This window comes from Cololabis saira, chromosome 1 (assembly GCF_033807715.1).
Source record: "Cololabis saira isolate AMF1-May2022 chromosome 1, fColSai1.1, whole genome shotgun sequence".
Taxonomy (NCBI): domain Eukaryota; kingdom Metazoa; phylum Chordata; class Actinopteri; order Beloniformes; family Belonidae; genus Cololabis; species Cololabis saira.
The window spans coordinates 130,418-147,381 of record NC_084587.1 but is presented as its reverse complement, the minus strand read 5'-3'; positions in this window follow the sequence as shown (position 1 = coordinate 147,381).

Genomic DNA, 16,964 nt, shown 5'->3' with positions numbered 1-16,964 from the left:
GGTTATACCGAACCATTTTCAGGTGACAGTTTACAGGATAAAACCATAAGACATAAACTTAACAGAATAAAGTAGGTCTGCTCACCTTGACTGGGAGTTCAGAGTGATGCTAGGATGGGGGACGGGGACAGGTGTAGCGGACCAATCAGATGTCAGGATGACTTTCCAGGTAATGATAGGTGGATTCATGTTAAGAGGTATCACTCCTGCATCAGCACCACCGGTGCCGGATGCATTTAAAAGATGGAAGTGAGCCCTCTTCTCAGTCATGCAGCCGCTTCCTTTGAGTGCAGCCACATATTTAATAATTGTTATCAGGTTCACCATTAGCTGGTACTGACATACCTCACCGATTCCTCCTGGGGTCCACACAAAAACATAAGTGAATGGAAATAAATGCATGATAAGGTTCTTGGTATTCCTAACTGTAACTTTCAAAGTAAAACACCCAGTGGCAGGCAGTGTATTTCACACTTAGGCCTTCAGTGATGTCCAACTCAGTCAATAAATACCTTTCATTATGCAGCATTCATCACACCAAGACTGGAGAGAAGTTAGAAACACACTTAAGCACTACCAGGCATTGCATCATCACAGTTGTGTACAAAATGTTCCATTATCCGGTGCATTTAAAAAAAAAAAAAAAAAAAAAAAAAAAAAAAAAACACCCGACAAACCTGCGTCAGCAATTAACACATATCTGGTATGCTACCGTCAAAACTTAAGGGTCTTTAAAAATCTTTCAAAAAAGTTTTATTAAAACAAAAAAAAAAAAAAAAAGCTTTAACAAGACTGTACTTTGGTAAAAAAAATCTTGACGCCAAACCGTGACATATTACGGCTTTCTGTGACCTGTTGCCTTGAGTACAACCATACTGCTGCGCCAATGCGCCAGATTAACTTACACTGCAGAAGGCCAAGATTTTTTTTGTTCCATTTTCAGTATATTGGTCATTTTAGTTTGTTATTATGGATTTGATATTAACAAAATAAATGATAAAAACACAATTCTGCTTGAATGACCCGTCAACTCCTGACTCCCAAATGGTGAGGAAAATTGTTGCAAGTCTTTCACCCCCAGCTGCAAACATCGTAAAGTCATTAGGGTCTCAAGCCTCACCAAAGGTGAACTTGAACTTACTTGATTCTGCTTACACCACTGGGGGTATTTTAATTTGTGGGTGGGACTTTAATGTAGTCATAAATAAGTTTGGATACAACTAGCTTAAGGAAAATACATCAGAATTTGTAAAGATATCCTTAGAAGAAATGGGAATGATAGACATATGGAGGAGTCTCCACTCTTGAGAAGGACTACACACATTATTCGGCAACACAAAGTACGCTCCAGAATAGACCATGTATGCATGTATGTTAGATACAGAATAAGATTGGAACAGCGGATATATCAGGTCATAAGACCTTGTTTTTAAAAATAAATCTGAATGCCAGGCAAAAAAAACAGACAATCGGGAGACTAAATGTGGGGATACTCAAAAGGTTTTGTAGAAGAATTAAAGAGGAGATCGGGCAATACATAAGAGAACAATGGAGAAGTTGATCTGCATATTGTATGGGATGTACGGGCTGTTCGAGGAAAGGTAATAGCCAAGATCCCACTATTTAAAAACATAAGCATATCGGAACAACTCTGCGAGAATTAGAGCAATACCAGAGGACAAACATAGTATACGAACAAATTAAGGACACCAAAATGAAGATAAATGAGATATTATTGTATGAATAAAAGACACCGTACAGAGACCCCACTTGAGATCAGTGAAGATCCTGTGGAAATTCAGCCCCCCCATACACAAAGTGGTATCCAAGCTGCTGCCCTGAGCTTTGGCAGTCAGGCCTCTTACAAACCCCAGACTGCCATCAAAGTCAAGACTTTCTCTGGCCAATAGGAGAAAGAACCAGCACGTCCACTTGCTCCAGATCAAATCAGCACACCAGAAACATTTAAAACAGAATTACCATGAGATTGGCCCCAGAGCAATAAAACATACGAAAACAGCAAGTAATAAGTACCATACAGAAAATTAGGGATCCACATAGCAATGAGATAATACATGAACCGGATGGTATGAAGAAAATATTTCAGAAGTTCTATGACAATTTACACACACACACATTAAATCAACTAGATTTACCATCAATTGGTGTATCGCAAAATGAAAGACTGACAGCAGAAATTACAAGGGAGGAGATCAAAACAATAAATTCATTGAAAAATAATAAATCTCCAGGGAGCGATGGCTATCCTGCAGAATGGTACAAGGTGTTTAAGGAAGAGTTGTTACTGGTACTTTAGGCCTCTTAAAGAAAAATCAGATACCACCAACGTGGACAGAAGCCATTATTTCAATCATACCAAGGAAAATGAAACGTATCAAAATTTGTAAAGATATCCTTAGATGAAAAGGTAATGAAAGACATGGAGGACTCTCCACCCTCTTAAGGACTACACAGTAGATGGCAACACAAAGTGACTCTAGAATAAACTTTTTTATAAATGGGGGATAGATACAGAGTGATCCAGTGTGAGATTGGAGGGGCGGATATATCAGATCATAAGACCTACATCTGAATGCCAGGAAAAAAGACAGACAATCGGGAGACCAAATAATAAAGGTTTTGTAGAAGAATTAAAAAGAGATCGGGCAATACAAAAGAGAATAATGGAGTAGTTGATCTGCATATTGTATAGGATGCCTTGAAAGCTGTTTGAGGAAAGGTAATAGCCTAGATCAGACTATTTAAAAACATAAGCATATCTGAACTCTGTAATACTGCGAGAATTAGAGCAACAATACCACAGGACAAACAAATGGTATATGAACAGAATTAAGGACACACAAATGAGATTATTGTATGAATAAAAGACACCGTACAGAGACCCCACTTGAGATCAGTGAAGATCCTGTGGAAATTCAGCCCCCCCATACACAAAGTGGTATCCAAGCTGCTGCCCCGAGCTTTGCCAGTCAGGCCTCTTACAAACCCCAGACTGCCATCAAAGTCAAGATTTTCTCTGGCCAATAGGAGAAAGAACCAGCACGATCCACTTGCCTTCAGATCAACTCAGCACACCATAAACATTTAAAACAAAATTACTATGAGATTGGCCCCAGAGCAACAAAACTCTTAGCAAACCATATACGAAAACAGCAAGTAATAAGTACCATACAGAAAATTAGGGATCCACATAGCAATGAGATAATACATGAACCGGATGGTAGAGAAAATATTTCAGAAGTTTTAGGAAAATGTATACACACAACCACTTGCTACAAATAAGTAGTGAGAGCTTCTTTAAATCAATTAGATTTACCATCAATTGGTGTGATGCAAAATGAAAGACTGACAGCAGAAATTACAAGGAAGATTATCAAAGCAATAAATTCATTGCAAAATAATAAATCTCCAGGGAGCAATGGCTATCCTGCACAATGGTACAGTGTTTAAAGAGTTGTTACCGGTACTTCAGGCCTCTTAAAGAAAAATCAGATACCACCAACGTGGGCAGAAGCCATTATTTCAATCATACATCAGAATTTGTAAAGATATCCTTAGATGAAAAGGTAATGAAAGACATATGGGAAGTCTCCACCCTCTTGGGAAGGACTACACAGTATACGGCAACAAAGTTACTCTAGAACAGACTTTTTATATATGGGGGATAGATACAGAGTGACCGAGTGGAATATTGGATGGGCGGATAAATCAGATCATACCTTTTTAAAAATACATCTGAATGCCAGGAAAAAGACAGACAATCGGGAGACTAAATAATAAAGGTTTTGTAGAATAATTAAAGAGATCGGGGCAATACATAGGGAATGTATGGGATGCCATGAAAGCTGTTAGAGGAAAAGTAAAAGCCAAGATCACACCATTTAAAAACATAAGCATATCTGAACAACTCTAATATTGCGAGAATTAGAGCAATACCAGAGGACAAACTAGTATATGAACAAATTAAGGACACTAAAATGAAGATAAATGAGATATTGGATGAATAAAGACACCGTGCAGAGACCCCACTTGAGATCAGTGAAGATCCTGTGGAAATTCAGCCCCCCCATACACAAAGTGGTATCCAAGTTGCTGCCCCGAGCTTTGCCAGTGAGGCCTCTTACAAACCCCAGACTGCCATCAAAGTCAAGACTTTCTGACCAAGAGCAGAGAGAACCAGCACATTCCACTTGCCTTCAGATCAAATCAGCACACCAGAAACATTTAAAACAGAATTACCATGAGATTGGCCCCAGAGCAATAAAACTCTTACCAAAACATATACGAAAACAGCAAGTAATAAGTACCATACAGAAAATTAGGGATCCACATAGCAATGAGATAATACATGAACCGGATGGTATAAAGAAAATATTTCAGAAGTTTTATGCACACACACACACAGCAAATTAGTGAGAACTTCTTTAAATCAATTAGATTTACCATCAATTGGTATATCTCAAAATGAAAGACCGACAGCAGAAATTACAAGGGAGGAGATCAAAACAATAAATTCATTGAATAATAATAAATCTCCAGGGAGCAATGGCTATGCTGCGGAATGGTACAAGGTGTTTAAGGTAGAGTGGTTACGGTACTTCAGGCCTCTTAAAGAAAAAAAAAATATATATATATATATTTATATACACACACACACACACACAACGTGGGCAGAGGCCATTATTTCAATCATACCAAGGAAAATAAAACATATCAAAATTTGTAAAGATATCCTTAGATGAAAAGGTAATGAAAGACATGGAGGACTCTCCACTTTAAGGACTACACAATATACGGCAACAAAGTCACTCTAGAATAGACTTTTTAAATATGGGGGATAGATACAGAGTGATCGAGTGTAAGATTGGAGGTGCGGATATATCAGATTATACCTTGTTTTTAAAAATACATCTGAATGCCAGGGGGGGGAAAAAAGAGACAATCTGGAGACTAAATGTGGGGATACTCAATAATAAAGGTTTTATGGAAGAATTAAAAGAGGAGATTGGGCAACACATAAGAGAACAAGGAGAAGTTGATCGGCATATTTTATGGGACGCCTTGAAAGCTGTTTGAGGAAAGGTAATAGCTAAGATCACACTATTTAAAAACATAAGCATATCTGAACCACTCTGCAATACTGCGAAAATTAGAGCAACAATACCAGAGGACAAACAAATATATAAACAAATTAATTACACCAAAATGAAGATAAATTATTTGAAGAATAAAAGACACCGTGCAGAGAACCCACTTGAGATCAGTGAAGATCCTGTGGAAATTCAGCCCCCCCCATACAAAAAGTGGTATCCAAGCTGCTGCCCCGAGCTTTGCCAGTCAGGCCTCTTACAAACCCCAGACTGCCATCAAAGTCAAGATTTTCTCTGGCCAAGAGGAGAAAGAACCAGCACGTTCCACTTGCCTTCAGATCAAATCAGCACACCATAAACATTTGAAACAAAATTACTATAATATTGGCCCCAGAGCAACAAAACTCTGAGCAAAATACAGTATATACGAAAAACAGCAAGTAATAAGTACCATACAGAAAATCAGGGATCCACGTAGCAATGAGACAATACATGAACCGGATGGTATAGAGAAAATATTTCAGAAGTTTTATGAAAATGTATACACAACCACTTGCTGCAAATGAGGAAGTAGTGAGAACTTTTTTTTTTTTAAATCAACTACATTTACCATCAATTGGCGTGTCGCAAAAGGAAAGACTGAGGGCATAAATTACAAGGGAGGAGATCAAACCAATAAATTCATTGAAAAATAAATCTCCAGGGAGCGATGGCTATCCTGCAGAATGGTACAAGGTGTTTAAGAAAGAGTTGTTACCGGTACTTCAGGCCTCTTAATGAAAATCAGATACCAACGTGGGCAGAAGCCATTATTTCAATCATACCAAAACCAGGCAAAGAATATCAAAAAAAAAAAAAAAAAAAAAAAAAAAAAACACATCTCCAAAAGAATAAATACCTTAATTTATCTTCAATAGATGAAGACCGAACTGGATTCATATTGGGTCGTAAAACAAAACAGTCAAAGAACTCTACAAATAACTGGACAAGCGCAAACAGAGAAACTTAGCACTATATTGATATATTATGTAATACAGGCTTGGTTTTTTAGATTCCCTGGGATTCTGGATTTTGAGTCAATTCTCTCCCTGACGAGGGGGATGGCGAGCCACCCATGTGAGAGTCTGGAGGGGCCTTTCCATTCTTCATCTACCATCCTTACAGCGTGGTAGGACATTGGCCAAGGACTTTTTTTATTTTTGGGGAAGACATTTTATTTTATTTAGTGTGCACCCAGTTTAAAAGACACGTTAATAGAACAAAACTGAATGCCGGCAAACTGTTTATTTTCTTGTTGTGTTTAATACAGTGGATTTGCTAAAACCTACCTGCGTGTTCTTTTTACTCATTGTGGTGTCCAATCCCGTCTCATTACTCCTACTCGTGAACCTAGAAAATTCTGGTCCAGTGTGCACTTACCTGCCAGGTCGGCTACATAAACATCAAATCATCACTGCAATTGTGAAACTTTATGAACATTGTTCAACAGGATTTGATACACTTAAACTGAAAAAAGGTTCCAATTACAGATTATTTTTTTTAATATTACCCGGTCAGGTGAAGGACAGCCCTGGAGCTTCAACACCTACAAGAAAAGAGAAAAAAATAAATAAACACGGTGAAAGCCTGCAAAACTATGCATTTTTCCCCTCACACAAATGTATATAGCAATTATATATGAAGCCTTACCTTTGGCGCAGGTGAAACATCAGGGCCAACACAGCTTTCATCAATGTCTGAAAAATGATCAATTACACACAACTAAACTAATCAAAACTTTGACACATGGACATAATCTGAAATTGAGTACATTTAACATCCTAATGGAATACCGTATTGGCCCGAATATAAGATGGTGTTTTTGCATTAAAATAAGACTTCCATTTGGGGTCTAGACATTATACCCAATCACAACGCTAGATGGCACCAGATATCTTTAAAACAAATGCTGAACTTAACTGGCCAGGCCAAAGCCAACCACTGTCACGAAGAATAAAAATGGCGGTATCAAAAAGAATTAAAAAAAAAATAAAAATGAAAGAAATGACAAGAAAATAAGAAATAACAGAAAATGGAGAAACATACTGATAATCTGGAGAAAAGTGGGTTGAATATTGCCCTGGTAAACTGGCAGCTGAGGATGTTATGATGCAAAGTTCAAGATGATTTAAATGACAAAACATGCTTTTCCTCTCTCAAATATATTGTTAGTCCTTTTTTCACATGAACTGTAATCATTTTCTGTATAAAAATTGAATTTGGTGTTCAAAAAGTTTCTTTTCAAACTTGAGTCTTGAAAAAGAGGGTCGTTTTATAATCAGGGTCGTCTAGTTGGAGTAAGTACGATCAACGTGACACAAACAGACCTATGATTGTGTGTGGACAAAGGCGGTAGGTTGTATCGACAAAAATGAAAGCGGTGGCCACATGGCCAAATATTCTTGAAAAACAGAGCGAGGCCTGCAAGCAGGAAACATGAAGCACACGTGAAGCTGCTGGCTGGGAACAGGCCTATGACATTAACCAACTCTGCTAGGCGACATGTCACAAATTACTGATATGGAACACATATGGCATTATATTGAGGCCGGTAACGTTATGGTGTAGTTTTCTTTTGTTGTGGGACAAATTGATTTATTATTATTGTAACAGGCCTGGCAGGGAACATTTTTCAGCAACGGTTGGTCCGGTGGGGACAGAGCAGGAAAAGCCTTACAGGCCTCTGTAGATCACTGGGGGAAACCCTGTACACCATATCCACGAACAAAAACATTAAGTCTGCAGCAAAACCTCCAGCACAGGTGGTGGGCATCTGGGCGGAGGAGTCTGTCACAGCTGATTGAAAAGACAAGCATGTTACACACAATATGAAAAACGTCTAAAATTGAATGTAATATCTACAGATATTTTTTCTACCTTGATACATTTCCCTGAATTCCACAGTGTAGGTAGCAGCTGAGTGTCAACATCCACGGACAGATCCACCTTCCTCTTGGCAGCCTCAGCACGCCGTCCCTTACGAGGCATCCTTGCAGGTCCCAGCTTGCTGGAAAAAAGACCACGAAAAGACAGAAATATGACCTACCGTTCTACTGAATCAAAGTTGTCAGTGGTGTGTGTTAGTGTTAAAAAATGAAGGCAGTGAGGTGATGCTACCCGTCAATGTGGTGTACAGATTAATATAAATCCTCAGGGTTGGGTCTCTGGATCAAAGTTTGCAGGAAAAACTCTGGAAACCAAATCTCAGTGTCAAGCTGTAAAAGGAGGCAAAACATGAATTTAATTTTGGAAAGACAATTACTTGAAATGTTTTAGGGTTAGTGTAAGTTATGTACAATTGTCTGAACTTTTCTAGAGGGATTTTTATACACCAGGGGCCTCATGTACAAAGAGTGAGACGCACAAATAATGTGTACGCCACTTTTTACGCTCACGGTCAGATGTTCAAAAAGTGATTTGAATGTGAAAAGTTGCGGTCGTTCACACATCAAGGCTGGCGTTCGCACGTTTGAGGTTTTGTCCAGAATATGAGGAAATGTGACGTCATCAATAAGTTCACGACACGACAGTCCCCACATAAGTTACACACAAGTGAAACTGTAAAAATATCAAACAACCACAAGGAAGGTGGGTACCTGTCTTTTTCCCCCCCCTCTCTTAACACTCAGAGGTAGAGGCCGAGACCTGGACGGGTCTCTCCTCCCGGCGACGGAGGCCGAGAGCCGGACCGGTCTCTCCTCCCGGCGACGGAGGCCGAGAGCCGGACCGGTCTCTCCTCCCGGCGACGGAGGCCGAGAGCCGGACCGGTCTCTCCTCCCGGTGACCGAGGCCTGGACGGGTCTCTCCTCCCGGCGACCGAGGCCGAGAGCCGGACGGGTCTCTCCTCCCGGCGACGGAGGCCGAGAGCCGGACCGGTCTCTCCTCCCGGCGACGGAGGCCGAGAGCCGGACCGGTCTCTCCTCCCGGCGACGGAGGCCGAGAGCCGGACCGGTCTCTCCTCCCGGTGACGGAGGCCGAGACCCGGGCCGGTCTCTCCTCCCGGTGACGGAGGCCGAGACCCGGGCCGGTCTCTCCTCCCGGTGACGGAGGCCGAGACCCGGACCGGTCTCTCCTCCCGGCGACGGAGGCCGAGAGCCGGACCGGTCTCTCCTCCCGGCGACGGAGGCCGAGAGCCGGACCGGTCTCTCCTCCCGGCGACGGAGGCCGAGAGCCGGACCGGTCTCTCCTCCCGGCGACGGAGGCCGAGAGCCGGACCGGTCTCTCCTCCCGGCGACGGAGGCCGAGAGCCGGACCGGTCTCTCCTCCCGGTGACCGAGGCCTGGACGGGTCTCTCCTCCCGGCGACCGAGGCCGAGACCTGGACGGGTCTCTCCTCCCGGCGACGGAGGCCGAGAGCCGGACCGGTCTCTCCTCCCGGCGACGGAGGCCGAGAGCCGGACCGGTCTCTCCTCCCGGCGACGGAGGCCGAGAGCCGGACCGGTCTCTCCTCCCGGCGACGGAGGCCGAGAGCCGGACCGGTCTCTCCTCCCGGTGACCGAGGCCTGGACGGGTCTCTCCTCCCGGCGACCGAGGCCGAGACCTGGACGGGTCTCTCCTCCCGGCGACGGAGGCCGAGACCTGGACCGATGACGGAGGCCGAGACCTAAACGGGTCTCTCCTCCCGGTGACGGAGGCCGAGACCTAAACGGGTCTCTCCTCCCGGTGACGGAGGCCGAGACCTTAACGGGTCTCTCCTCCCGGTGACGGAGGCCGAGACCTTAACGGGTCTCTCCTCCCGGTGACGGAGGCCGAGACCTTAACGGGTCTCTCCTCCCGGTGACGGAGGCCGAGACCTTAACGGGTCTCTCCTCCCGGTGACGGAGGCCGAGACCTTAACGGGTCTCTCCTCCCGGTGACGGAGGCCGAGACCTTAACGGGTCTCTCCTCCCGGTGACGGAGGCCGAGACCTTAACCGGTCTCTCCTCCCGGTGACGGAGGCCGAGACCTTAACCGGTCTCTCCTCCCGGTGACGGAGGCCGAGACCTTAACCGGTCTCTCCTCCCGGTGACGGAGGCCGAGACCTTAACCGGTCTCTCCTCCCGGTGACGGAGGCCAAGACCTTAACCGGTCTCTCCTCCCGGTGACGGAGGCCAAGACCTTAACCGGTCTCTCCTCCCGGTGACGGAGGCCAAGACCTTAACCGGTCTCTCCTCCCGGTGACGGAGGCCAAGACCTTAACCGGTCTCTCCTCCCGGTGACGGAGGCCAAGACCTTAACCGGTCTCTCCTCCCGGTGACGGAGGCCAAGACCTTAACCGGTCTCTCCTCCCGGTGACGGAGGCCAAGACCTTATGTCAGATGTTCAAAAAGTGATTTGAATGTGAAAAGTTGCGGTCATTGACACATCAAGGCTGGCGTTCGCACGTTTGAGGTTTTGTCCATTGGCGATGCACTGAAGTCCAGAATATGAGGAAATGTGACGTCATCAATAAGTTCACGACACAACAGTCCCCACATCACCAGATAAGTTACACACAAGTGAAACTGTAAAAATATCACAAACAACCACAAGGAAGGTGGGAACCTGTCTTTTTTTTTCACCCTCTCTTAACACTCAGAGGTAGAGGCCGAGACCTGGATCAGTCTCTCCTCCCGGTGACGGAGGCCGAAACCTAAACGGGTCTCTCCGCCCGGTGACGGAGGCCGAGACCTGGACGGGTTTTTCCCTCCCGGTGACGGAGGCCAAGACCTTAACCGTTCTCTCCTCCCGGTGACGGAGGCCGAGACCTTAACCGTTCTCTCCTCCCGGTGACGGAGGCCGAGACCTTAACCGTTCTCTCCTCCCGGTGACGGAGGCCGAGACCTTAACCGTTCTCTCCTCCCGGTGACGGAGGCGAGACCCGGACGGGTTTTTCCTCCCAGTGACGGAGGCCGAGACTTGGACCGGTGTGTAATGATGCACCATACAAACATAACCCACAACTCTTCATGGAACGCAACACAAAGCAAAGAACTATGATACCCATAATGCAATGCAGCCAACACAACTCCAGCACGTTAGTTTTCTTTTACAGCTTAAATCAGAAGAAAAGGTCCCAAATAAATTATTTTCCAGCCTCAACTTCTGACAGGAGTCTCCAGCTGACGACTGATGTTTCTTTACAAGTTTGTTCTACTTGTTTTTCCACGTTCCTTGTCAGGATGAGCAGTTTTTACTGGATGTTTATCCTCATTATCATATTCAAATATTTCTACTTGAGGGCGGAGACGGGTGGAGTGTTGTGCTCCCGCATGTGGCTCGATTCCAAGTTTGTGATATTTAAACAAATGTACATGGATTTGGGCGAACGCACAGTTTTGAACATCTGAATTTCTTTTTGCGTATGCCAGAATTTCACACACGAATTCACGTTGAAATCCACGCACTCTTTCTACATGAGGCCCAGGTGTTGACATCAGCAGTACTGATGACATCAACAGTACTGATGACAGGAGCAGCAGGGATGAATAAGAGGGAAAATCATTAACTAAACTAAAAACTTAAGGCCGTTTCAAGTGGTGGATTAAACATTGACTGCTTGTTTAATTTTGCTGATTAAAATCACCAAAAGTCGAAACCTCAGAAACCAACGGTACGTTTATACCGAACCATTTTCAGATGACAGTTGGATGAAACAATAAGAAATAAACTTAAAATAAAGTAAGTCTTCTCACCTCGACCGGGAGTTCAGAGTTATGCTAGGATGGGGGACGGGGACAGGTGTAGCGGACCAATCAGATGTCAGGATGAGTTTCCAGGTAATGATAGGTGGATTCATGTTATGAGGTCTCACTCCTGCATCAGCACCACCGGTGCCGGATGCATTTAAAATAAAATGACGGGAGTGAGCCCTCTTCTCAGTCATGCAGGCGCTTCTTTTGAGTGCAGCCACAGATTTAATAATATCAGGATCACCATTATCTGGTACTAACATACCTCACCGATTCCTCCTGGGGTCCACACAAAACATAACACAAGCGAATGGAAATAAATGAAGGTTCTTGGTATTCTTAACTGTAACTTTCAAAGTAAAACACCCAGTGGTGGGCGGTCTATTTCACACTCAGGCCTTCAGTGATGTCCAACTTAGTCAATAAATACCTTTCATTATGCAGCATTCATCACACCAGGACTGGAGAGAAGTTAGAAACACACTTAAGCACTACTAGGCATTGCATCACCTCAGTTGTGTACAAAATGGGCTATTATCCTGCGCATTTTAGCAATCAAACCTGCGTCAGCAATTAAAACATCTGGTAAAACCTTAAGAGGGTCTTTAAAATGATCTTCCCAAAAAGTTTTATTAAATGACTCAAGAATAAGCAAGCTTTAACAAGCCTGTACTTTGTGAAAAAACATTTTCATGCAAAACCGTAACGTATCACGGCTTTCTGTGACCGGTTGCTCTGAGTGCAACCACACTGCTGCGCCAATTATTTACTTACATTGCAGAAGGGCAAGATGTTTTTGTTCCATTTTCAGTACGTTTGTCATTTCAGTTAATTATGGATTTGATATGAACGAAATAAATAACATTAAACGTGGAAAAAGTGTTTGCACTCACCAAAACGTCCGTGTCCTCCAAAAAACTTATTTCAACACAAGTGGTTTTCTATTGGAAATAAAGTGAATTTTTCAGAGAACTTAGGTATTTTGATTTGAACTTACTGAACAATGTGTGGAAATTGTCGACAACCATTTCAAGTAAAGTGGACATTACTTTTTGAGTGCAGAGGGACGTGCTGGTACCTGGTCCGGTGAGAGGAGGCTCGTCCTGGGTCTCTGCTGGTACCTGGTCCAGTGAGAGGAGGCTCGTCCTGGGTCTCTGCTGGTACCTGGTCCTGGGTCTCTGCTGGTACCTGTTCCAGTGAGAGGAGGCTGGTCCTGGGTCTCTGCTGGTACCTGGTCCGGTGAGAGGAGGCTCGTCCTGGGTCTCTGCTGGTACCTGGTCCAGTGAGAGGAGGCTCGTCCTGGGTCTCTGCTGGTACCTGGGTCTCTGCTGGTACCTGGTCCGGTGAGAGGAGGCTCGTCCTGGGTCTCTGCTGGTACCTGGGTCTCTGCTGGTACCTGGTCCAGTGAGAGGAGGCTGGTCCTAGGTCTCTGCTGGTACTTGGTACCGGTGCGAGGAGGCTCGTCCTGGGTCTCTGGAGATCCAGCAGGACCAGGAGTCAGAGTCCGCAGTGGAACCAAGTGGGTCCAGGCTGGACCTGCAGGATCTACGTGCAGCGGGACCTGCTGGGTGTCTGAGTGACCTCTACACCTACCAACAGGTAATGTGGATCTGTTCTGGCTTTATTTCACACCTGTACACCTACCAACAGGTAATGTGGATCTGCTCTGGCTTTATTTCACACTCTGGACGCCCGGAAAGCTGCTTGGCTGTCGGCATACTCTCATCCAGCAGCATCTCCACCGGCTGCTCACACACTCCGGACGCATGCGCACCACCAATAGCTCCGTCTATTTATCCATTCTAAATAAATTATTCCTTGTTGCATTTTCGATGTTTCCTGAAATTTATCTCCAGACCCCTCCGAGACTAACCGTCTTTCTGCGCCGGACTCTTTGCTGCTGTCACTGGTGTGGGAGGTTGGTCTGATGAGGGGGTGTGGCCTGTTCGAGGGGGCGTGGCCACCAGGTAGAGCGGAGCGGTGATGAGCAGACTGACAGCTGCCTCACCACATCTCGAAAAAACAAAAGAGTAATGTTGATCAGCAGGTTTTTATGCTGGTAGCTGCAAAGCCATCAGACTAGATGTCCCGGATACCTATAAACAGGAGATGGTTAGTAGCTGTGAACATGTAGGGAGCAATATTCTGATACCTATAAACAGGAGATGGTTAGTAGCTGTGAACATGTAAGCAGCAATATTCTGATACCTATAAACATGACATGGTTAGTAGCTGTGAACATGTTAGCAGCAATATTCTGATCCCTCCAGGACACTTAGGCCCACAGCCTGTCCACGAAGAGAAGCTTGTTCTCTGGCTGACTGGAGCAACTGCTGCCATCACGTGAAGCTAAATATTGATCAGAGTCTGCTGCCATCCATGCTGACCTTCTATTGTTCCCTTCCTGCATCCAAGTTGGAACTTCTTAAAGTCCTCCATCACCAGCTATGGAGGAGAAAGAGGATTGAACATTGATTAAAGGGGCAAAGGGGTTGTGCAAACAGAATAACCTACAGAGAGAAATATTTAGCACCAAATTATTGGATTTATGCATTTCAAGTGCACATAAAATTTCCTTCCATGTGAATTACATAAAATCATAAACAGAATAACCTCAATGTAGTACATATTTATCATTTGAACGTAAATGAAACATGAGCTTTATGTAATACCAATAAACTCAACGTTTTAAGTATTTGTCCTTACATCCAATTTGTTCCAAGTGCTTAAGAACCAGTCTGTGTTTTAATACGAATTATTCCAGTGTGTTTAAAATGCTTAAATACAGGTCTACGCACCAGACCAAATTTAAATGAAATGAGTAAAATATATGCATTTGAAATGATAAACCCAATGCATTTTTTTTCTCCAATCAGGCTGCACCTATATCTACAGTATTTAAAATATTCATACCATTTTGTTTAACATTTTATTTATTTGGCTTCACAAGGCAAGTAAAAGCATCGCAAAACTCAAAGACAGCATCGCACACATTCAGCAAAACTACTGCTAATTCACATGTTCAAAAGAAAAGGAAACCACATCTTGGCATGCAAAACATACAGAAATAAATAAATGTACTAATTTGTGTAATTCAACATTGAGGAAGTCTTTTATTCTTAAATGGAACCTTTGCCAGAAAATGGATAGCCTAAAAAAAATGCAGACATTTAAACTCATTCAAGGGAACGTGGAACTTTGATGCACTATATTCTGAAAGCAACGTCAGTGCATCAGGCACGTTAGTCACATCTTAATGTTTAGTTTTTGGACTCTGGTGAAAGCAAGGTCCTTACAATGACACAAATCAGTCCCAAAAACAACATCTTCACGTGCAGCACAAACATCTGCAGTAATCTTGTCTTTAGGACAGGCTCCCTCAACCTGAACGATGTTGATTCTCATGGAAATCCCTGAAACAGTCCAGGCAGATTTGCTTTTATCATTTTAAATATTAAACATTTGCACACAAGACCTTGCTGGGGAAAAAATGAACTCTGTTTAACTGTGTGAATCTTTAGAAAGACGGGTAAACTAACAGGAATGACTGTAATGCTTACTGCCGCCACCGTCTCTCACCTGTACTGACCCTGAACGCTCCTGGGTTCAACTCCAGCCAGGAACCTTCCCCAGAAAGGGGACTCCTCACCTCCAGGCAGGAACCTTCCCCAGAAGGGGGGACTCCTCACCTCCAGCCAGGAACCTTCCCCAGAAGGGGGGACTCCTCACCTCCAGCCAGGAACCTTCCCCCGAAGGGGGGACTCCTCACCTCCAGCCAGGAACCTTCCCCAGAAGGGGGGGACTCCTCACCTCCAGCCAGGAACCTTCCCCAGAAGGGGGGGACTCCTCACCTCCAGCCAGGAACCTTCCCCAGAAGGGGGACTCCTCACCTCCAGCCAGGAACCTTCCCCAGAAGGGGGACTCCTCACCTCCAGCCAGGAACCTTCCCCAGAAAGGGGACTCCTCACCTCCAGCCAGGAACCTTCCCCAGAAGGGGGACTCCTCACCTCCAGCCAGGAACCTTCCCCAGAAGGGGGACTCCTCACCTCCAGCCAGGAACCTTCCCCAGAAGGGGGACTCCTCACCTCCAGCCAGGAACCTTCCCCAGAAAGGGGACTCCTCACCTCCAGCCAGGAACCTTCCCCAGAAGGGGGACTCCTCACCTCCAGCCAGGAACCTTCCCCAGAAAGGGGACTCCTCACCTCCAGACAGGAACCTTCCCCAGAAGGGGGACTCCTCACCTCCAGCCAGGAACCTTCCCCAGAAGGGGGACTCCTCACCTCCAGCCAGGAACCTTCCCCAGAAGGGGGGACTCACCTCCATACAGGACAGTCTTCTCTACCTCTCAGTGGGAGTTTTCCCAGAGAGTGGTGTGTTCCTCTGCTGGTCCATGCTGGTCTGTTCTGTCACCAGTGTGGAGGACAGGACCCAGATGCAGGAGACCAGGAGACAGGAAATGTTTAACTCTAACTTAAACTAAAAGCACTGCTGAGCAGGATTGCAAAAACCAGAACATGACAAAATCCAAAACCCAAACCTGAAACATGGAGGAAGGAACAGTACACACCAGCAGGGATCAAGGGAAAGACAAGGGGGAAAGACCAGATCAGATATACACAGAAGGCCTGACGAGACACAGGTGACGACAATCAGGGCAGATGGAAAAAGGAAAGTCAAGACAGAACTGAAACACCAGGACACAGACTTTCAAAATAAAACAGGAACTAAACACCAAAACCATGACAGATGGTTCTGCTCATTTTATGGAGGATGCATCAAGAGGAGTCATATGCAAACTTCAGATGGCAAAGTATCCCATAATGCATTTCCTGCCAACAAGGGAAAGTAATTGAGGAGGCAAAAGGAGTGAATATAAAGTTATAACTTTATTTTTGATGACAAATCCCAGGCATTTCTTCTTTTCTCTTCATTATCTTCTTTATATATATATATGTATATATATATATATATATATATATATATATATATATATATATATGTCATCTGTAAAAGAAAAAATATATATATATATGTCATATATATATATGTCATCTGTAAAAAAAAAAACGATTCAAATGCACCTTAACCTTTTTTATATTTTTTATATTACTTATATTTCTTATTGCTTTATATTTCTTATTGTTTGCACTACTGCTATTTGTCTT